The sequence below is a fragment of the Protopterus annectens genome, chromosome 1.part2 (genome assembly GCF_019279795.1).
Source record: "Protopterus annectens isolate FY-2018-M chromosome 1.part2, PAN1.0, whole genome shotgun sequence".
NCBI lineage: Eukaryota > Metazoa > Chordata > Ceratodontiformes > Protopteridae > Protopterus > Protopterus annectens.
The window spans coordinates 82767200-82791815 of NC_056727.1; positions in this window are offsets into that span (position 1 = coordinate 82767200).

Sequence of the window (24616 nt, forward strand, 5' to 3'; positions counted from 1 at the left end):
CAAAAAGTGGTACAGTATGTGAATGAATGTAAAGAATCACCATGATACAGAGGTGGTACAGTATGTGAATGAATGTAAAGAATCACCATGATACAGAGCTGGTACAGTATGTGAATGAATGTAAAGAATCACCATGATACAGAGCTGGTACAGTATGTGAATGAATGTAAAGAATCACCATGATACAGAGCTGGTACAGTATGTGAATGAATGTAAAGAATCACCATGATACAGAGCTGGTACAGTATGTGAATGAATGTAAAGAATCACCATGATACAGAGCTGGTGGTACAGTATGTGAATGAATGTAAAGAATCACCATGATACAGAGCTGGTACAGTATGTGAATGAATGTAAAGAATCACCATGATACAGAGCTGGTACAGTATGTGAATGAATGTAAAGAATCACCATGATACAGAGCTGGTACAGTATGTGAATGAATGTAAAGAATCACCATGATACAGAGCTGGTACAGTATGTGAATGAATGTAAAGAATCACCATGATACAGAGCTGGTACAGTATGTGAATGAATGTAAAGAATCACCATGATACAGAGCTGGTACAGTATGTGAATGAATGTAAAGAATCACCATGATACAGAGCTGGTACAGTATGTGAATGAATGTAAAGAATCACCATGATACAGAGCTGGTACAGTATGTGAATGAATGTAAAGAATCACCATGATACAGAGCTGGTACAGTATGTGAATGAATGTAAAGAATCACCATGATACAGAGCTGGTACAGTATGTGAATGAATGTAAAGAATCACCATGATACAGAGCTGGTACAGTATGTGAATGAATGTAAAGAATCACCATGATACAGAGCTGGTACAGTATGTGAATGAATGTAAAGAATCACCATGATACAGAGCTGGTACAGTATGTGAATGAATGTAAAGAATCACCATGATACAGAGCTGGTACAGTATGTGAATGAATGTAAAGAATCACCATGATACAGAGCTGGTACAGTATGTGAATGAATGTAAAGAATCACCATGATACAGAGCTGGTACAGTATGTGAATGAATGTAAAGAATCACCATGATACAGAGCTGGTACAGTATGTGAATGAATGTAAAGAATCACCATGATACAGAGCTGGTACAGTATGTGAATGAATGTAAAGAATCACCATGATACAGAGCTGGTACAGTATGTGAATGAATGTAAAGAATCACCATGATACAGAGCTGGTACAGTATGTGAATGAATGTAAAGAATCACCATGATACAGAGCTGGTACAGTATGTGAATGAATGTAAAGAATCACCATGATACAGAGCTGGTACAGTATGTGAATGAATGTAAAGAATCACCATGATACAGAGCTGGTACAGTATGTGAATGAATGTAAAGAATCACCATGATACAGAGCTGGTACAGTATGTGAATGAATGTAAAGAATCACCATGATACAGAGCTGGTACAGTATGTGAATGAATGTAAAGAATCACCATGATACAGAGCTGGTACAGTATGTGAATGAATGTAAAGAATCACCATGATACAGAGCTGGTACAGTATGTGAATGAATGTAAAGAATCACCATGATACAGAGCTGGTACAGTATGTGAATGAAAGAATCACCATGATACAGAGCTGGTACAGTATGTGAATGAATGTAAAGAATCACCATGATACAGAGCTGGTACAGTATGTGAATGAATGTAAAGAATCACCATGATACAGAGCTGGTACAGTATGTGAATGAATGTAAAGAATCACCATGATACAGAGCTGGTACAGTATGTGAATGAATGTAAAGAATCACCATGATACAGAGCTGGTACAGTATGTGAATGAATGTAAAGAATCACCATGATACAGAGCTGGTACAGTATGTGAATGAATGTAAAGAATCACCATGATACAGAGCTGGTACAGTATGTGAATGAATGTAAAGAATCACCATGATACAGAGCTGGTACAGTATGTGAATGAATGTAAAGAATCACCATGATACAGAGCTGGTACAGTATGTGAATGAATGTAAAGAATCACCATGATACAGAGCTGGTACAGTATGTGAATGAATGTAAAGAATCACCATGATACAGAGCTGGTACAGTATGTGAATGAATGTAAAGAATCACCATGATACAGAGCTGGTACAGTATGTGAATGAATGTAAAGAATCACCATGATACAGAGCTGGTACAGTATGTGAATGAATGTAAAGAATCACCATGATACAGAGCTGGTACAGTATGTGAATGAATAAAGAATCACCATGATACAGAGCTGGTACAGTATGTGAATGAATGTAAAGAATCACCATGATACAGAGCTGGTACAGTATGTGAATGAATGTAAAGAATCACCATGATACAGAGCTGGTACAGTATGTGAATGAATGTAAAGAATCACCATGATACAGAGCTGGTACAGTATGTGAATGAATGTAAAGAATCACCATGATACAGAGCTGGTACAGTATGTGAATGAATGTAAAGAATCACCATGATACAGAGCTGGTACAGTATGTGAATGAATGTAAAGAATCACCATGATACAGAGCTGGTACAGTATGTGAATGAATGTAAAGAATCACCATGATACAGAGCTGGTACAGTATGTGAATGAATGTAAAGAATCACCATGATACAGAGCTGGTACAGTATGTGAATGAATGTAAAGAATCACCATGATACAGAGCTGGTACAGTATGTGAATGAATGTAAAGAATCACCATGATACAGAGCTGGTACAGTATGTGAATGAATGTAAAGAATCACCATGATACAGAGCTGGTACAGTATGTGAATGAATGTAAAGAATCACCATGATACAGAGCTGGTACAGTATGTGAATGAATGTAAAGAATCACCATGATACAGAGCTGGTACAGTATGTGAATGAATGTAAAGAATCACCATGATACAGAGCTGGTACAGTATGTGAATGAATGTAAAGAATCACCATGATACAGAGCTGGTACAGTATGTGAATGAATGTAAAGAATCACCATGATACAGAGCTGGTACAGTATGTGAATGAATGTAAAGAATCACCATGATACAGAGCTGGTACAGTATGTGAATGAATGTAAAGAATCACCATGATACAGAGCTGGTACAGTATGTGAATGAATGTAAAGAATCACCATGATACAGAGCTGGTACAGTATGTGAATGAATGTAAAGAATCACCATGATACAGAGCTGATACAGTACAGTATGTGAATGAATGTAAAGAATCACCATGATACAGAGCTGGTACAGTATGTGAATGAATGTAAAGAATCACCATGATACAGAGCTGGTACAGTATGTGAATGAATGTAAAGAATCACCATGATACAGAGCTGGTACAGTATGTGAATGAATGTAAAGAATCACCATGATACAGAGCTGGTACAGTATGTGAATGAATGTAAAGAATCACCATGATACAGAGCTGGTACAGTATGTGAATGAATGTAAAGAATCACCATGATACAGAGCTGGTACAGTATGTGAATGAATGTAAAGAATCACCATGATACAGAGCTGGTACAGTATGTGAATGAATGTAAAGAATCACCATGATACAGAGCTGGTACAGTATGTGAATGAATGTAAAGAATCACCATGATACAGAGCTGGTACAGTATGTGAATGAATGTAAAGAATCACCATGATACAGAGCTGGTACAGTATGTGAATGAATGTAAAGAATCACCATGATACAGAGCTGGTACAGTATGTGAATGAATGTAAAGAATCACCATGATACAGAGCTGGTACAGTATGTGAATGAATGTAAAGAATCACCATGATACAGAGCTGGTACAGTATGTGAATGAATGTAAAGAATCACCATGATACAGAGCTGGTACAGTATGTGAATGAATGTAAAGAATCACCATGATACAGAGCTGGTACAGTATGTGAATGAATGTAAAAAAATCACCATGATACAGAGCTGGTACAGTATGTGAATGAATGTAAAGAATCACCATGATACAGAGCTGGTACAGTATGTGAATGAATGTAAAGAATCACCATGATACAGAGCTGGTACAGTATGTGAATGAATGTAAAGAATCACCATGATACAGAGCTGGTACAGTATGTGAATGAATGTAAAGAATCACCATGATACAGAGCTGGTACAGTATGTGAATGAATGTAAAGAATCACCATGATACAGAGCTGGTACAGTATGTGAATGAATGTAAAGAATCACCATGATACAGAGCTGGTACAGTATGTGAATGAATGTAAAGAATCACCATGATACAGAGCTGGTACAGTATGTGAATGAATGTAAAGAATCACCATGATACAGAGCTGGTACAGTATGTGAATGAATGTAAAGAATCACCATGATACAGAGCTGGTACAGTATGTGAATGAATGTAAAGAATCACCATGATACAGAGCTGGTACAGTATGTGAATGAATGTAAAGAATCACCATGATACAGAGCTGGTACAGTATGTGAATGAATGTAAAGAATCACCATGATACAGAGCTGGTACAGTATGTGAATGAATGTAAAGAATCACCATGATACAGAGCTGGTACAGTATGTGAATGAATGTAAAGAATCACCATGATACAGAGCTGGTACAGTATGTGAATGAATGTAAAGAATCACCATGATACAGAGCTGGTACAGTATGTGAATGAATGTAAAGAATCACCATGATACAGAGCTGGTACAGTATGTGAATGAATGTAAAGAATCACCATGATACAGAGCTGGTACAGTATGTGAATGAATGTAAAGAATCACCATGATACAGAGCTGGTACAGTATGTGAATGAATGTAAAGAATCACCATGATACAGAGCTGGTACAGTATGTGAATGAATGTAAAGAATCACCATGATACAGAGCTGGTACAGTATGTGAATGAATGTAAAGAATCACCATGATACAGAGCTGGTACAGTATGTGAATGAATGTAAAGAATCACCATGATACAGAGCTGGTACAGTATGTGAATGAATGTAAAGAATCACCATGATACAGAGCTGGTACAGTATGTGAATGAATGTAAAGAATCACCATGATACAGAGCTGGTACAGTATGTGAATGAATGTAAAGAATCACCATGATACAGAGCTGGTACAGTATGTGAATGAATGTAAAGAATCACCATGATACAGAGCTGGTACAGTATGTGAATGAATGTAAAGAATCACCATGATACAGAGCTGGTACAGTATGTGAATGAATGTAAAGAATCACCATGATACAGAGCTGGTACAGTATGTGAATGAATGTAAAGAATCACCATGATACAGAGCTGGTACAGTATGTGAATGAATGTAAAGAATCACCATGATACAGAGCCGGGTACAGTATGTGAATGAATGTAAAGAATCACCATGATACAGAGCTGGTACAGTATGTGAATGAATGTAAAGAATCACCATGATACAGAGCTGGTACAGTATGTGAATGAATGTAAAGAATCACCATGATACAGAGCTGGTACAGTATGTGAATGAATGTAAAGAATCACCATGATACAGAGCTGGTACAGTATGTGAATGAATGTAAAGAATCACCATGATACAGAGCTGGTACAGTATGTGAATGAATGTAAAGAATCACCATGATACAGAGCTGGTACAGTATGTGAATGAATGTAAAGAATCACCATGATACAGAGCTGGTACAGTATGTGAATGAATGTAAAGAATCACCATGATACAGAGCTGGTACAGTATGTGAATGAATGTAAAGAATCACCATGATACAGAGCTGGTACAGTATGTGAATGAATGTAAAGAATCACCATGATACAGAGCTGGTACAGTATGTGAATGAATGTAAAGAATCACCATGATACAGAGCTGGTACAGTATGTGAATGAATGTAAAGAATCACCATGATACAGAGCTGGTACAGTATGTGAATGAATGTAAAGAATCACCATGATACAGAGCTGGTACAGTATGTGAATGAATGTAAAGAATCACCATGATACAGAGCTGGTACAGTATGTGAATGAATGTAAAGAATCACCATGATACAGAGCTGGTACAGTATGTGAATGAATGTAAAGAATCACCATGATACAGAGCTGGTACAGTATGTGAATGAATGTAAAGAATCACCATGATACAGAGCTGGTACAGTATGTGAATGAATGTAAAGAATCACCATGATACAGAGCTGGTACAGTATGTGAATGAATGTAAAGAATCACCATGATACAGAGCTGGTACAGTATGTGAATGAATGTAAAGAATCACCATGATACAGAGCTGGTACAGTATGTGAATGAATGTAAAGAATCACCATGATACAGAGCTGGTACAGTATGTGAATGAATGTAAAGAATCACCATGATACAGAGCTGGTACAGTATGTGAATGAATGTAAAGAATCACCATGATACAGAGCTGGTACAGTATGTGAATGAATGTAAAGAATCACCATGATACAGAGCTGGTACAGTATGTGAATGAATGTAAAGAATCACCATGATACAGAGCTGGTACAGTATGTGAATGAATGTAAAGAATCACCATGATACAGAGCTGGTACAGTATGTGAATGAATGTAAAGAATCACCATGATACAGAGCTGGTACAGTATGTGAATGAATGTAAAGAATCACCATGATACAGAGCTGGTACAGTATGTGAATGAATGTAAAGAATCACCATGATACAGAGCTGGTACAGTATGTGAATGAATGTAAAGAATCACCATGATACAGAGCTGGTACAGTATGTGAATGAATGTAAAGAATCACCATGATACAGAGCTGGTACAGTATGTGAATGAATGTAAAGAATCACCATGATACAGAGCTGGTACAGTATGTGAATGAATGTAAAGAATCACCATGATACAGAGCTGGTACAGTATGTGAATGAATGTAAAGAATCACCATGATACAGAGCTGGTACAGTATGTGAATGAATGTAAAGAATCACCATGATACAGAGCTGGTACAGTATGTGAATGAATGTAAAGAATCACCATGATACAGAGCTGGTACAGTATGTGAATGAATGTAAAGAATCACCATGATACAGAGCTGGTACAGTATGTGAATGAATGTAAAGAATCACCATGATACAGAGCTGGTACAGTATGTGAATGAATGTAAAGAATCACCATGATACAGAGCTGGTACAGTATGTGAATGAATGTAAAGAATCACCATGATACAGAGCTGGTACAGTATGTGAATGAATGTAAAGAATCACCATGATACAGAGCTGGTACAGTATGTGAATGAATGTAAAGAATCACCATGATACAGAGCTGGTACAGTATGTGAATGAATGTAAAGAATCACCATGATACAGAGCTGGTACAGTATGTGAATGAATGTAAAGAATCACCATGATACAGAGCTGGTACAGTATGTGAATGAATGTAAAGAATCACCATGATACAGAGCTGGTACAGTATGTGAATGAATGTAAAGAATCACCATGATACAGAGCTGGTACAGTATGTGAATGAATGTAAAGAATCACCATGATACAGAGCTGGTACAGTATGTGAATGAATGTAAAGAATCACCATGATACAGAGCTGGTACAGTATGTGAATGAATGTAAAGAATCACCATGATACAGAGCTGGTACAGTATGTGAATGAATGTAAAGAATCACCATGATACAGAGCTGGTACAGTATGTGAATGAATGTAAAGAATCACCATGATACAGAGCTGGTACAGTATGTGAATGAATGTAAAGAATCACCATGATACAGAGCTGGTACAGTATGTGAATGAATGTAAAGAATCACCATGATACAGAGCTGGTACAGTATGTGAATGAATGTAAAGAATCACCATGATACAGAGCTGGTACAGTATGTGAATGAATGTAAAGAATCACCATGATACAGAGCTGGTACAGTATGTGAATGAATGTAAAGAATCACCATGATACAGAGCCGGGTACAGTATGTGAATGAATGTAAAGAATCACCATGATACAGAGCTGGTACAGTATGTGAATGAATGTAAAGAATCACCATGATACAGAGCTGGTACAGTATGTGAATGAATGTAAAGAATCACCATGATACAGAGCTGGTACAGTATGTGAATGAATGTAAAGAATCACCATGATACAGAGCTGGTACAGTATGTGAATGAATGTAAAGAATCACCATGATACAGAGCTGGTACAGTATGTGAATGAATGTAAAGAATCACCATGATACAGAGCTGGTACAGTATGTGAATGAATGTAAAGAATCACCATGATACAGAGCTGGTACAGTATGTGAATGAATGTAAAGAATCACCATGATACAGAGCTGGTACAGTATGTGAATGAATGTAAAGAATCACCATGATACAGAGCTGGTACAGTATGTGAATGAATGTAAAGAATCACCATGATACAGAGCTGGTACAGTATGTGAATGAATGAATGTAAAGAATCACCATGATACAGAGCTGGTACAGTATGTGAATGAATGTAAAGAATCACCATGATACAGAGCTGGTACAGTATGTGAATGAATGTAAAGAATCACCATGATACAGAGCTGGTACAGTATGTGAATGAATGTAAAGAATCACCATGATACAGAGCTGGTACAGTATGTGAATGAATGTAAAGAATCACCATGATACAGAGCTGGTACAGTATGTGAATGAATGTAAAGAATCACCATGATACAGAGCTGGTACAGTATGTGAATGAATGTAAAGAATCACCATGATACAGAGCTGGTACAGTATGTGAATGAATGTAAAGAATCACCATGATACAGAGCTGGTACAGTATGTGAATGAATGTAAAGAATCACCATGATACAGAGCTGGTACAGTATGTGAATGAATGTAAAGAATCACCATGATACAGAGCTGGTACAGTATGTGAATGAATGTAAAGAATCACCATGATACAGAGCTGGTACAGTATGTGAATGAATGTAAAGAATCACCATGATACAGAGCTGGTACAGTATGTGAATGAATGTAAAGAATCACCATGATACAGAGCTGGTACAGTATGTGAATGAATGTAAAGAATCACCATGATACAGAGCTGGTACAGTATGTGAATGAATGTAAAGAATCACCATGATACAGAGCTGGTACAGTATGTGAATGAATGTAAAGAATCACCATGATACAGAGCTGGTACAGTATGTGAATGAATGTAAAGAATCACCATGATACAGAGCTGGTACAGTATGTGAATGAATGTAAAGAATCACCATGATACAGAGCTGGTACAGTATGTGAATGAATGTAAAGAATCACCATGATACAGAGCTGGTACAGTATGTGAATGAATGTAAAGAATCACCATGATACAGAGCTGGTACAGTATGTGAATGAATGTAAAGAATCACCATGATACAGAGCTGGTACAGTATGTGAATGAATGTAAAGAATCACCATGATACAGAGCTGGTACAGTATGTGAATGAATGTAAAGAATCACCATGATACAGAGCTGGTACAGTATGTGAATGAATGTAAAGAATCACCATGATACAGAGCTGGTACAGTATGTGAATGAATGTAAAGAATCACCATGATACAGAGCTGGTACAGTATGTGAATGAATGTAAAGAATCACCATGATACAGAGCTGGTACAGTATGTGAATGAATGTAAAGAATCACCATGATACAGAGCTGGTACAGTATGTGAATGAATGTAAAGAATCACCATGATACAGAGCTGGTACAGTATGTGAATGAATGTAAAGAATCACCATGATACAGAGCTGGTACAGTATGTGAATGAATGTAAAGAATCACCATGATACAGAGCTGGTACAGTATGTGAATGAATGTAAAGAATCACCATGATACAGAGCTGGTACAGTATGTGAATGAATGTAAAGAATCACCATGATACAGAGCTGGTACAGTATGTGAATGAATGTAAAGAATCACCATGATACAGAGCTGGTACAGTATGTGAATGAATGTAAAGAATCACCATGATACAGAGCTGGTACAGTATGTGAATGAATGTAAAGAATCACCATGATACAGAGCTGGTACAGTATGTGAATGAATGTAAAGAATCACCATGATACAGAGCTGGTACAGTATGTGAATGAATGTAAAGAATCACCATGATACAGAGCTGGTACAGTATGTGAATGAATGTAAAGAATCACCATGATACAGAGCTGGTACAGTATGTGAATGAATGTAAAGAATCACCATGATACAGAGCTGGTACAGTATGTGAATGAATGTAAAGAATCACCATGATACAGAGCTGGTACAGTATGTGAATGAATGTAAAGAATCACCATGATACAGAGCTGGTACAGTATGTGAATGAATGTAAAGAATCACCATGATACAGAGCTGGTACAGTATGTGAATGAATGTAAAGAATCACCATGATACAGAGCTGGTACAGTATGTGAATGAATGTAAAGAATCACCATGATACAGAGCTGGTACAGTATGTGAATGAATGTAAAGAATCACCATGATACAGAGCTGGTACAGTATGTGAATGAATGTAAAGAATCACCATGATACAGAGCTGGTACAGTATGTGAATGAATGTAAAGAATCACCATGATACAGAGCTGGTACAGTATGTGAATGAATGTAAAGAATCACCATGATACAGAGCTGGTACAGTATGTGAATGAATGTAAAGAATCACCATGATACAGAGCTGGTACAGTATGTGAATGAATGTAAAGAATCACCATGATACAGAGCTGGTACAGTATGTGAATGAATGTAAAGAATCACCATGATACAGAGCTGGTACAGTATGTGAATGAATGTAAAGAATCACCATGATACAGAGCTGGTACAGTATGTGAATGAATGTAAAGAATCACCATGATACAGAGCTGGTACAGTATGTGAATGAATGTAAAGAATCACCATGATACAGAGCTGGTACAGTATGTGAATGAATGTAAAGAATCACCATGATACAGAGCTGGTACAGTATGTGAATGAATGTAAAGAATCACCATGATACAGAGCTGGTACAGTATGTGAATGAATGTAAAGAATCACCATGATACAGAGCTGGTACAGTATGTGAATGAATGTAAAGAATCACCATGATACAGAGCTGGGTACAGTATGTGAATGAATGTAAAGAATCACCATGATACAGAGCTGGTACAGTATGTGAATGAATGTAAAGAATCACCATGATACAGAGCTGGTACAGTATGTGAATGAATGTAAAGAATCACCATGATACAGAGCTGGTACAGTATGTGAATGAATGTAAAGAATCACCATGATACAGAGCTGGTACAGTATGTGAATGAATGTAAAGAATCACCATGATACAGAGCTGGTACAGTATGTGAATGAATGTAAAGAATCACCATGATACAGAGCTGGTACAGTATGTGAATGAATGTAAAGAATCACCATGATACAGAGCTGGTACAGTATGTGAATGAATGTAAAGAATCACCATGATACAGAGCTGGTACAGTATGTGAATGAATGTAAAGAATCACCATGATACAGAGCTGGTACAGTATGTGAATGAATGTAAAGAATCACCATGATACAGAGCTGGTACAGTATGTGAATGAATGTAAAGAATCACCATGATACAGAGCTGGTACAGTATGTGAATGAATGTAAAGAATCACCATGATACAGAGCTGGTACAGTATGTGAATGAATGTAAAGAATCACCATGATACAGAGCTGGTACAGTATGTGAATGAATGTAAAGAATCACCATGATACAGAGCTGGTACAGTATGTGAATGAATGTAAAGAATCACCATGATACAGAGCTGGTACAGTATGTGAATGAATGTAAAGAATCACCATGATACAGAGCTGGTACAGTATGTGAATGAATGTAAAGAATCACCATGATACAGAGCTGGTACAGTATGTGAATGAATGTAAAGAATCACCATGATACAGAGCTGGTACAGTATGTGAATGAATGTAAAGAATCACCATGATACAGAGCTGGTACAGTATGTGAATGAATGTAAAGAATCACCATGATACAGAGCTGGTACAGTATGTGAATGAATGTAAAGAATCACCATGATACAGAGCTGGTACAGTATGTGAATGAATGTAAAGAATCACCATGATACAGAGCTGGTACAGTATGTGAATGAATGTAAAGAATCACCATGATACAGAGCCGGGTACAGTATGTGAATGAATGTAAAGAATCACCATGATACAGAGCTGGTACAGTATGTGAATGAATGTAAAGAATCACCATGATACAGAGCTGGTACAGTATGTGAATGAATGTAAAGAATCACCATGATACAGAGCTGGTACAGTATGTGAATGAATGTAAAGAATCACCATGATACAGAGCTGGTACAGTATGTGAATGAATGTAAAGAATCACCATGATACAGAGCTGGTACAGTATGTGAATGAATGTAAAGAATCACCATGATACAGAGCTGGTACAGTATGTGAATGAATGTAAAGAATCACCATGATACAGAGCTGGTACAGTATGTGAATGAATGTAAAGAATCACCATGATACAGAGCTGGTACAGTATGTGAATGAATGTAAAGAATCACCATGATACAGAGCCGGGTACAGTATGTGAATGAATGTAAAGAATCACCATGATACAGAGCTGGTACAGTATGTGAATGAATGTAAAGAATCACCATGATACAGAGCTGGTACAGTATGTGAATGAATGTAAAGAATCACCATGATACAGAGCTGGTACAGTATGTGAATGAATGTAAAGAATCACCATGATACAGAGCTGGTACAGTATGTGAATGAATGTAAAGAATCACCATGATACAGAGCTGGTACAGTATGTGAATGAATGTAAAGAATCACCATGATACAGAGCTGGTACAGTATGTGAATGAATGTAAAGAATCACCATGATACAGAGCTGGGTACAGTATGTGAATGAATGTAAAGAATCACCATGATACAGAGCTGGTACAGTATGTGAATGAATGTAAAGAATCACCATGATACAGAGCTGGGTACAGTATGTGAATGAATGTAAAGAATCACCATGATACAGAGCTGGTACAGTATGTGAATGAATGAAAAGAATCACCATGATACAGAGCTGGGTACAGTATGTGAATGAATGTAAAGAATCACCATGATACAGAGCTGGTACAGTATGTGAATGAATGTAAAGAATCACCATGATACAGAGCTGGTACAGTATGTGAATGAATGTAAAGAATCACCATGATACAGAGCTGGTACAGTATGTGAATGAATGTAAAGAATCACCATGATACAGAGCTGATACAGTATGTGAATGAATGTAAAGAATCACCATGATACAGAGCTGGTACAGTATGTGAATGAATGTAAAGAATCACCATGATACAGAGCTGGTACAGTATGTGAATGAATGTAAAGAATCACCATGATACAGAGCTGGTACAGTATGTGAATGAATGTAAAGAATCACCATGATACAGAGCTGATACAGTATGTGAATGAATGTAAAGAATCACCATGATACAGAGCTGGTACAGTATGTGAATGAATGTAAAGAATCACCATGATACAGAGCTGGTACAGTATGTGAATGAATGTAAAGAATCACCATGATACAGAGCTGGTACAGTATATGAATGAATGTAAAGAACCACCATGATACAGACCCGGTACAGTATGTTTATGAATGTAAAGAATCACCATGATACAGAGCTGATACAGTATGTGAATGAATGTAAAGAATCACCATGATACAGAGCTGGTACAGTATGTGAATGAATGTAAAGAATCACCATGATACAGAGCTGGTACAGTATGTGAATGAATGTAAAGAATCACCATGATACAGAGCTGGTACAGTATGTGAATGAATGTAAAGAATCACCATGATACAGAGCTGGTACAGTATGTGAATGAATGTAAAGAAACACTATGATACAGAGCTGGTACAGTATGTGAATGAATGTAAAGAATCACCATGATATAGAGCTGGTACAGTATGTGAATGAATGTAAAGAATCACCATGATACAGAGCTGGTACAGTATATGAATGAATGTAAAGAATCACCATGATACAGAGCCGGGTACAGTATGTGAATGAATGTAAAGAATCACCATGATACAGAGCTGGTACAGTATGTGAATGAATGTAAAGAATCACTATGATACAGAGCTGGTACAGTATGTGAATGAATGTAAAGAATCACCATGATACAGAGCTGGGTACAGTATATGAATGAATGTAAAGAATCACCATGATACAGAGCTGGTACAGTATGTGAATGAATGAAAAAAATCTTCTCAGAGACAATGAGATGTCAGTGGGCTGTTTAACATAAGGTGACATTTCAAAGTAGCATGTTGTCATCTTACAAGAAAGCCATCTGCCCTAATGGTTTTTTTTGTTTTGTTTCTGTAGACATTTGGACTAAAGCAGTACAAGTTTATTTAGGTATATTATTAATGACTAGTGTGAAGAGTGAAATAATTTATGAGTAGACTTCTAAACAGAAATTCACTCAGCAGAGTAAAAATTAAAATGAAGGAAGCATTCAGCACAGATATAATAACATCAGACAATAATTCTTTAGATTCATTAGGAATGTGCTTCAACAATTCAGAATAGCTGAGCTATTAATAATGGAAAGTGAAATTAGTTTCAATAAGAAAGATATAGCTATTAGGCTGCCTGCATCCTTCTGCTTGAGAGCTTTCTATCAATCTTTCCTATCATTTCTGAATGCTAGCTAGAGCAGTGAGAAGCCATATGACAAAAACACTTCAAACAGCTTAGCTATATTTATGACAATTTGGTAAAACTGGGTAATTGGAAGTTTGTTTGTCCATAAATACTAGTAAGCTCTCTGAAAGACTTTCAGATGAACTGTTTATTCTGAAATCTGCTGTAATATGACACAGTAAGTATATGTAGAAGGGCAAAATACTACAACTGTAGAAAAGTATGGAGAAAGAGGGAAAGAACGACACAACTCAAGTAAAGTTAATGTTAAATAAACCAGACTGGAGCCAGAATCAAGCTGAACACTTTTGTCCGGTTTATTACACAAGAGGAAGTTCTGTAATAAACGGGACAAAAACATTCAACTTGATTCTGGCTCCAGTGTGGTTTGTTTTATTTTTTTTCCTTTTTGTGTTTTCTAAGTTAAAGTTAATGTTACTCAACAGTCAGCTCTTCATATAACTTGCTTACAGAAGGATACACTGCAGTTCTGAAAATGGCTGCTGCTGTTGTTAAACGTATTGGAAAAACTTCTGAGTCGCTATGGATGGGCGTAATTAACAGAAAACTGTAGGATCAGTTTTCAGAGCTGAAGAAAGCATTTGCCAAAAAACACACAAAATAATTAAAAAAATAAAAGAATGTTTTAAAAAGAGGTAAAACTCAATGAGAAATGGCTGAGCAAAAAAAAAAAAACAAATAAACAGGAGTTCAAGCTTTTCTATAATACTTGCAGGGTCACATCTTGAGTAACACACCAAAGCTCCTATATTCTGACATTAGGCATTTATGGTCAGGCAGTCACAGGCAAATATACACAAACATGTATATGTAAACACACACACACACACACACACACACACACACACACACACACACACACACACACACTTTCTTTACATATGTGTGTGTGTGTGTATGTGTATTTATGTGCATGTAAAGTACACTTTGTTTCTGAGTTGAAGGAAGCATCCTGAAAAGGGTGCATTATTAGACAGAGCACACTCATAACATGGTATCAGGGTAATGTAATATGCAGCAAATGCCCACTTACCAACCACAGCCACAAGATCTGCAAATTCACAGGTATATATTGATAAGTGGAAATAAAGGCATATGAGTTCGTGATATGTAAAGTTCAGTCCTAAATCAAGAACATGGCTGCCAAGTTACAGCAGCAGTCCCAAAGAGACTGGAGAACAAGTAGACTAAAGTTACAACCTTTCCAAAGGAACATGAACGTTTTGAGGAAAGCTTAGATAGCTGCAAGTGTGAGTGATGTAATACAGACAGACGCTGCTAGGAAGTAAATACCAAGGAGTACTAGGAAGCAAATACCAAGGAGTACTAGGAAATAAATATCAAGGAGTAGTAGAAAGTAAATACCAAGGAGTACTAGGAAGTAAATACCAAGGAGTACTAGGAAGCAAATTCCAAGGAGTACTACGAAGTAAATACCAAGGAGTACTAGAAAGTAAATACCAAGGAGTACTATGAAGTAAATACCAAGGAGTACTAGAAAGTAAATACCAAGGAGTACTAGGAAGCAAATACCAAGGAGTACTACGAAGTAAATACCAAGGAGTACTAGAAAGTAAATACCAAGGAGTACTAGAAAGTAAATACCAAGGAGTACTATGAAGTAAATACCAAGGAGTACTAGAAAGTAAATACCAAGGAGTACTAGGAAGCAAATACCAAGGAGTACTACGAAGTAAATACCAAGGAGTACTAGAAAGTAAATACCAAGGAGTACTATGAAGTAAATACCAAGGAGTACTAGAAAGTAAATACCAAGGAGTACTAGGAAGCAAATACCAATGAGTACTAGGAAGTAAATACCAAGGAGTACTAGAAAGTAAATACCAAGGGCACATCACCTGGAAGCAGCTTGAAGATGATGTAGCAGCTAACAACTGTCAAGATGGAGTTACTAGGCAATGAGTTGAAAGAAAATAGCTTTCCAAATAGCAAAAAGTTCTGAGGTCTTTAAGAAGGAAATTTCACTCAGCTCAGCCAGTGGAGCTGTGGGGATATAAGTCATACAAAGACACCCACCACAGCCATGTACTATATCAAAAAGGCCTGATGAGTAAGTGTCAGCCAGGCCATACAAGAAGGTATTTGTGGAAAGATGGTATATACTACAGCCAGGTACAATCTCAATTCAGAAAAGAAAAGCCATATCACAGGGGAAAGGGATTAGTTTCCTGAAATAAAAAACAATGACTTGCAGCCTTCCAACGGAAGCCAACATGCTAAAAAAATAGATGAGTTGACTGAAACAGTGTCTATGGTACCAAGAAATACCATACTCTTGTGTTAAAAAAGAGGAAGGTTGAAAGAACAAAGGCATTCAAACGTTCCAATGGGCCTACAGCCAAGTATAAACACCCAACAGTTGTCACTCTCTGCAAGCCTTCCTCATCTTGGAGTGTGTAAATGTCTGTGAAGTAACAGAGACATGGTTTAAAGTCATCAAAAGTACTCCAGCAATCTTGTAAAATGATGAAACCACAAACAGATATAAACAAAACCTCAGTATTTTAGCAAGGGATACCACAATCCCAGCTGTCAGCAAAATCTTTAAAATACTACAATCCAAGAGTTAAGTGCTTTCATTGCTAAATTGTAGCAGAACTTCAACAGAACTAAAAACCATTTGCAATACTACAAATTAAATAATCCACCACATTAAGTCATATGTTAAAAAGCACCAATAAATTCACTTTGAATCAAGATACTTCAATTTTAAATCTGAATTAATTGATACAGCTTCATTCAATCCAGGGTATTAATTGCTTTCAGCTTAATCTGACAACACAACTCACAAGCATAGAGATGGTCATCCACAACTGTCCCCTGGATATCTTTCTTAATTTGTTTTATGACCAAAAAACTAAATGAATGTGCTTCATGCCTCATTATATGCCTAAAAATGGCATTTGTGATCTTTTGTTTCTTAATATCCAAACAATGCTCATACGTCTCTTAGCCTTCTTGTGCTTTTCCTCACATAGAAGGCAGGGTACTGCTGACACTGTGCAAGATATACAACATTTGAGCTACAACAATTATAGTGCCCCTCAAAAATAGATTAGACATTTCTAACTATAAACAGATTTCCACATATTATTCTGTGACAATAGGTACAAAAAACATATTTCTTCATACCATGGGCAGAACTCTGTGCCACCCCTCTATAAGTTCCTTCTAAACAACTCTTGAAAGATTTGTCTTTTCTGTATACAAACCCAGATTTTTACCCACTTTTTGTAGAATATTGGGTCAGATTTAAACACAACCCAATTTTTTTTAATACAGCAATTGCCGTACTATCCCAAATCTAGGAGTATTAGCCCCTACCACTATGCTTTCATTACACAATATAGGCTGGAAGTACCCACTTTCCCTCTTCCTAATCATCTCCTTCCTAATTTCGTCAAGGAAATCAAAAAGGTATCCCCTCTTTATAAACATATTGATAAGACTATCACATTCATGCTGAAAGGTGTCAAACTCAGAAATCATTCTTGCTAATTTCACTAATTGGCCTTTTATCACCGATTACTTTTGGTGTTTGGGATGCCAACTAGAAAATGTAGATATGAGTTTGAGAATGTTGGCTTAAGAAAAATATTTGACCTACATCTCAAATTTTCCATATCCTTACTAATTTCCCCATCAAAAAAATTAATTTTTTGTTCACTCCACTAGGATGAAAAAGACAAAAAACTCAAAAGTACTATTAATGCACCCCAAAAATTCTTTTAACTCCTCTTGGGTGTCTTTCCACAAAATAAACACATTGTCCAAAAAACGAGTGTATAAAACCCAGCCATCCTTAAATTCACTGTTGAGTATGTATAGATCTTCCCACTCAGCCATGGCATAATTAGCAAACATGGGGGTACAAGCGACCCCCATGGCAACTCCTGTCATTTGCTTATAAAACTGACCTTCAAAAAGCAAAAAATTATTTTTCAATACAATTTCCATTAATGTGGTCATGGTGTCTACACTCCAACTTCCTAAGTTAGTACACTTGCTAAACTGGTTCTCAAACCAAGTTAGGCTTATTTCATGTGGAATAACCAAAAATAAACTATGAACATCTATGGTCACAAAAATAATGTCAGTAGAAAAAAATAGTGTCATTCTGTGTTTTTAGCAAGTGCCAGGAATCCTTACAGATCTGACCTATTTTACTTTATCCTTCCTTTAGATTAAAATCCAGAAACCCAGCAATAAAACATGTTTTGGAACGTGCTGCATCCATGATGGGATGAAAGGGTGGGTTATTCACTTCAGAATGAACCTTTGGTATGCCAAAAATGTGGGGCACTACCAGTTTAGAATTACACATATAATTAAATTTGGTTTCAGATATTTGCCCCTGTAATACTGTATCCTGCAGTAGTTCATCGATTTTAGAATATGCTAAAAAAACTTCATTTCTTGAGACCTCAGTATAAGTATCCATTGCTAACAGTTCACTCATTAAATTCAAATAATCAGTCTGATCCATAATGACGAGCCTTTCCCCTTTCTCGGGCTTCATCACACTTACACTTGTGTCAGAACATAAATCAGCCATTAAACATCTTTCATTCCAAGTCAAATTATTAAATTATTTTTGGTCGAAAGCACTTAACTGTATGAGTTTGTGTTGATAAAATATTTGAACGTCCGTGGTGTCCCTTTATTCCAATACAGTGGATTTACTGCTTTAAATTATTAAATTTGATATAACAAACATTATCAATAATATGCCTAAGGTCAATCTCACAAAACTTTTCAAATGTTTGTACCACATGCTGTAAAGGAGGGTTAAAAACACTCGGTCTCCATAAGTCATTATTACTAGTTGTAGCAATATTATTAAACCACAATGATAAATTTAACTTTCGACAACAAATGTTTTAAGTCAGTGATAGTCTCATCAATATTTCTTGTTGCGGGCACAAAAGATAGACCTTTTGAAAGTAAATTAGCATGTATATTAGTAATCTGTTTAGAAGAATAATTGAAACTATTAAAGTCACCACTGTCATTCAATACCAAGTTGAAACTCAAGTCAGACACATCTTCGCTTAACAAACCACTGACCGTTAATTGTGTTTCCTCTTGTTCCATTGATCCCTCTTGGGCTTTGCTCCTTCCCTCAAGGAGTACTCCAGCAATGCAAGGTTATAATGTCTTTCACACCTTTAGACCAGCTACTGTACAGGAGGGAACTAAAGGTGCAGGAGTGTCAGTCTATATTAAGACTAATCTCACAATCACACTAGTTAAAGTGTATGACCCACTGGAACGTATACATGTGCAACTCACCATAAACAGGTGATATCCAATCCATAAACTGTACCATATCCTTGCAACATATATGACCCCTCCATGTCACAGGAAACCCATACTACCTATCTCAATGTATTAAGAGTCCCTCACTGTTCAACCCAGTATGATATTCATGGGAGATCTCAACTACCCCTCTATAGATTGGGAATCCTACACCACTTCTGCTTACAAACACAAGGTGCAGGTTTGCGTCTCACAAGGGATAATTGGCTAGGCTTAAAATGGCTCACAAGGGCAGTTAGCTTAGTACTAAACTATGAACTATGGACTATGAACTAACACACAAGCCTAGCGATTCCTAAACTTTGTTATTTCCAACATCCTGAAACAGTTGGTCCATTCTCCTACCGGGGGTACAAACATCTTTGACACTGTACTCATGAACTTGGTGGGGCCAGTGTTCCTCACACAATGCAATATCTTCACATATCAGATCTTACCATGCGGCAGTATTACTTGAAATAAAAATTAAATCTGGAGATCCAGCAAAACCAAAAACCTTCAGGAACTATATCAAGGCTAACTTTTCTCTACTAAGCAACAACATGGTTAAATTCCAAGCACTCCCAAACCCAGTAAACACCACAGAATACACTGAACTATTTACAAAATCTCTGTGCAGCCATATTGATTGCTGTGTAGAGCAAGCTGTACCCAATCGTATTAAGAATAAGACAAACTCAAAAGACAAGCCATCCTAGTGAAATCACACTATCAATCGGTTATGCAACAAATAAAATAAAATCTTGGCTAAGCATAGGAGGAACAAAGCCATACATACATACTGAAAGCCCCCTGAGCAATCTAAACAGGCAGCTAAGAGGGTTATTTAATACTTCAGAGGCTAAAGCTGAAAAAAAAAATAGCTTCTCAAGCAAAGGACAACCACAAAGCTTTCTACAGCTATGTCCATACCCTGAAAGAAAATAAACAACAATGCACAGAACTTATTGTAAATGGCATCCCCCACACTGAACCGGAGGCCATTGACAACCTTTTGGCTGACAGTTTCAGCTCAAATTTCTCCCCTCATCCCCACCGATAGTCCAAAGGAAATACTGCATAACACAATCCCCCAACCATTATAACAGAAAAGGTCCTTAATGCACTTTCCAAGGTGAAAAACAATACATTGATGGGCCCCAATAACATCCCAGGATGTTTAATAAACAGTATGAACCTAAACAGCATGAAACATGACCTCTCTGGCCCACTTGAATCACTTTTCAACTGGAGCCTTCAGTCATGTTTTGTGCCCAAGGAATGGAAGATGGCTACAGTCTTTCCCCTGCACAAAGGAGGTCCAACCACTGATCTGGGTAACTACAGACCCATAAGTCTAACCAGTCTCATATGTAAGCTCATGGAAAGAATCATCTTCGACTTGATAAATAAGGACATGGGTAATCTGCAAATGCTGCACCCATCACAGTTCAGCTTTGTTAAAGGAAGGTCATGCCTATTAAATCAGGTGGATTTTTTGAGAGAGTCACCAAAGCACTGGAAATAGGTAAGACTGTGCACACAACTTACCTCAACCTGGCTAAGACTTTTGATATAGTACCATACTCAGGAATTATAGGCAAGCTCATAAATGTAAGTATAAACCCTTTTATCGTCTGCTGGATAGCCAACTGGCTCACTGATAGAACCCAGGAGGTCAAAATAAGTGAGGCCCCCTCCACCAAGAGGCCAGTCACTAGCAGAGTCCTGGGTTCCTGGTTTCGAGGGCTTGGTATAAGACCTGCTCATTTTTGACATCTATTTCTGTGAAATGGAAGCAAATGATGAAATTTTATGGCTGACTAAGTTTGCAGATGATTGCAAGCTGGGGGGTTATCATTAGCTCCCCTGCAGACACAAGCATTCTTCAAGAAGGATCATCTCTGACTAATAAATGGTGCCAAAGCCATGGTCTTAAACTCAATGCTAAGAAAAGAATAATTGTACCCTTTGGGAAATCAACCATCCCGGCTAATTACCATATTGATAATACACCCCTAATAGTCAACCCGGTGGTCAGGCATCTGGGTATGCACATAGACAGTAGCCTTAACTTCGACCACCATGTGGCCACAGTCATAAGGAAATTCTTTTATGTTGTGCAACTTATAAGTAAGGGCATGGCATCTAGGTCCAAAAGGTCATTATCTCACTGTACTCTGCCCTTATCAGTCCAATCATAGAGTACAATGCTCCCTTTGCTATGTACCTGACCAGGATTATGCAGCAAACAGAGTGACTGTAAAGGTTCTTTACAAAAAAATACAAGAAATAACAAAACTGCCTTAGACAGAGTGCCTTAAAGATCTTTCCCTCTATTCAGTCTTCAACAGATTGCTGCAAACTCCACACTTATGAATTGCCTACATATTTGTAAGTCAAAAAGGAACCAGAAATACAATGTCTAGGGACCTGAATTTTGTCTGTGACTTAAACAGAATTTGCTGGAGAGAGACAGATATGTGTCCCAGAGACTCCCCTTCCTATGGAACAAGCTTCCCATCCATGTGAAGCTGAGTTCATCTATTATCCAGTTTAAGCAAAACCTAGATAAGGGGATGGGGAATAGGAAATATACACTGGGCCTGGCACCCATGTCCCTTATGGACAGAGGTAGCTTATAAATGCATCGCTGTCCTATTAGGATGCAGGATATCATTATTCTTTCGGGAAAAGTTGGCTAGGTTTAGAAAGGCCCCTTGGTTCATTAGCCTAGTAACAGTCTATGAATCTATGAATGCCAGTCAGGAAAGGGTTTCTCCACAGACAGGGCTACTGGTTAAGTCTGAAGCAGCTGCAGGTGCACATGCTAATCAATGAACACACCCATCAGTGGACAACATAGAGGAAAGGGTTAGAAGGTTCCCCAAGAACCTACATTCAAGACTGATTGGAGCAAAAATGCATTAATGCACAAGACCATGACAAAAGAATGTTACAACAGAAGGAGGCTAATGAGATGACTTAAATGGAGTGACTTCTTACTAAGAGCTTCAATATATCTCATCAGCTAATGGAAAAGGAATCAGGGAGACTGCCAAATGACTCCAGCAGGTAGGAATGATACAGGGATTATGAAAGTTATTCTGCGTACCACCTTTATAGAACTGCCCTGAGAAATGACATGAGCAGCATCCCCTGGGGCATATCAATGCATATCTACAAAAAGTATTAAGGGATCTGGAGAGGTGAGTCCCCAGAGGAAGAAAACAGATCAGAAGAGCACCATTGCAAACACAGAAAGACTTCCTTACAGCATGGAAAACACCTTTCTCTCATCTGAAGGATAATCTGTACCACTCCAAGACAGGAAAGGGAACTAGAGAGGGGAGAAGGTGCTCCAAAATGACTGTTAGGTGACACATTGCTTTTCCCTCATAGTTTATAAAATCCTCCCACGTATTTATTATTAGAACTCCTACAGACATATAGACCTAGCCATGACAACGTTCTGAGAAACATTGTGAAAAATCCCAGGAGCTGCTCTTTAGAAGCATATGAACATATGAGTGAGGTAGAATGGCTCCTTAAATGAGAACAATGCCTAACAACATTTGATGAGAAAAGTCTCGTCAGATACTTTGGAAGAATTAGATGCAAAACCAAAGTCTGAATCTGTGATACTGATGACTAAGTCTGGCATCACAAGTAGGGAAGTATTCATCCTGACCACCAAGAGAGACACTGAAACCTTAGATGACTACAGCAAGCAAGGTGATAGTCTCCAAAGATCCTGAATTAGATGCATAAACAACATGCTAACAAGGTGGTTGTTTCAAAAGACCCTGCATCAGACCATTAATCAAGGTCCAAAGAAGGCAATAAGCTTAAAAGAGCCACAACAGACCCCTAAACAAATTAATTCCATGATCAATAGACTAAGTTGTCTATAAAGACCCACTATCAGACAATGAACAAGGTCTTTCTCAGGGCAAAAGTTCTAATCTGTGTGGAAAAAAATTAAAATAAAATCACATACAGGATCACTTAATTACAACAGCATCTGTCCTTAACATTTCTGTATAGCATATCCTCAAATGAAGCTACATCCTGTTCATGATTAAACATTCATTTGCTGGACTACATTCCCACATGGTAAAGGTTAAGAAGGAATTTACAACTGATTTTAAGCAGAAATTCCTTACTGCACTTAAGTTGTAAGGATAGACCAGATATTCAAGGGGATGTCATCCACCACTGCTGTGCTGGAACATTGAGAAAAAAAGAATACAAGTACAAGAAGTGACAGGAATGCCAACATCATTGCTGGAGATGCAGGTCCCAGTAAACACCATTTCTGCCTCGATGGAGGACAGAGCCACCACCTCAGGGTATCTACCAACATAATCTATTACCACCAGGATATACTTCTTCCTTGTGGAACTTGGGGTACTCAGAGGTCCCACAATATCTATAGCTACCCTCTGAAAAGGCTCCTCAAACACAGGCAAAGGCATCAAGGGAAATTTGACCTTGACTCCTGTCTTGCCTACATTTTGGGACAGCTTAAAGGTCCTGCAGTACCCTGTTACATCCCTTGCAATCCTAGGCCAATAAAACTTCTGCATAATATGTCTCTCGGTATGCTTTATGTTCATGTGACCTTTAAAGGAATGTCATTGGCTATGGCTAGAAGT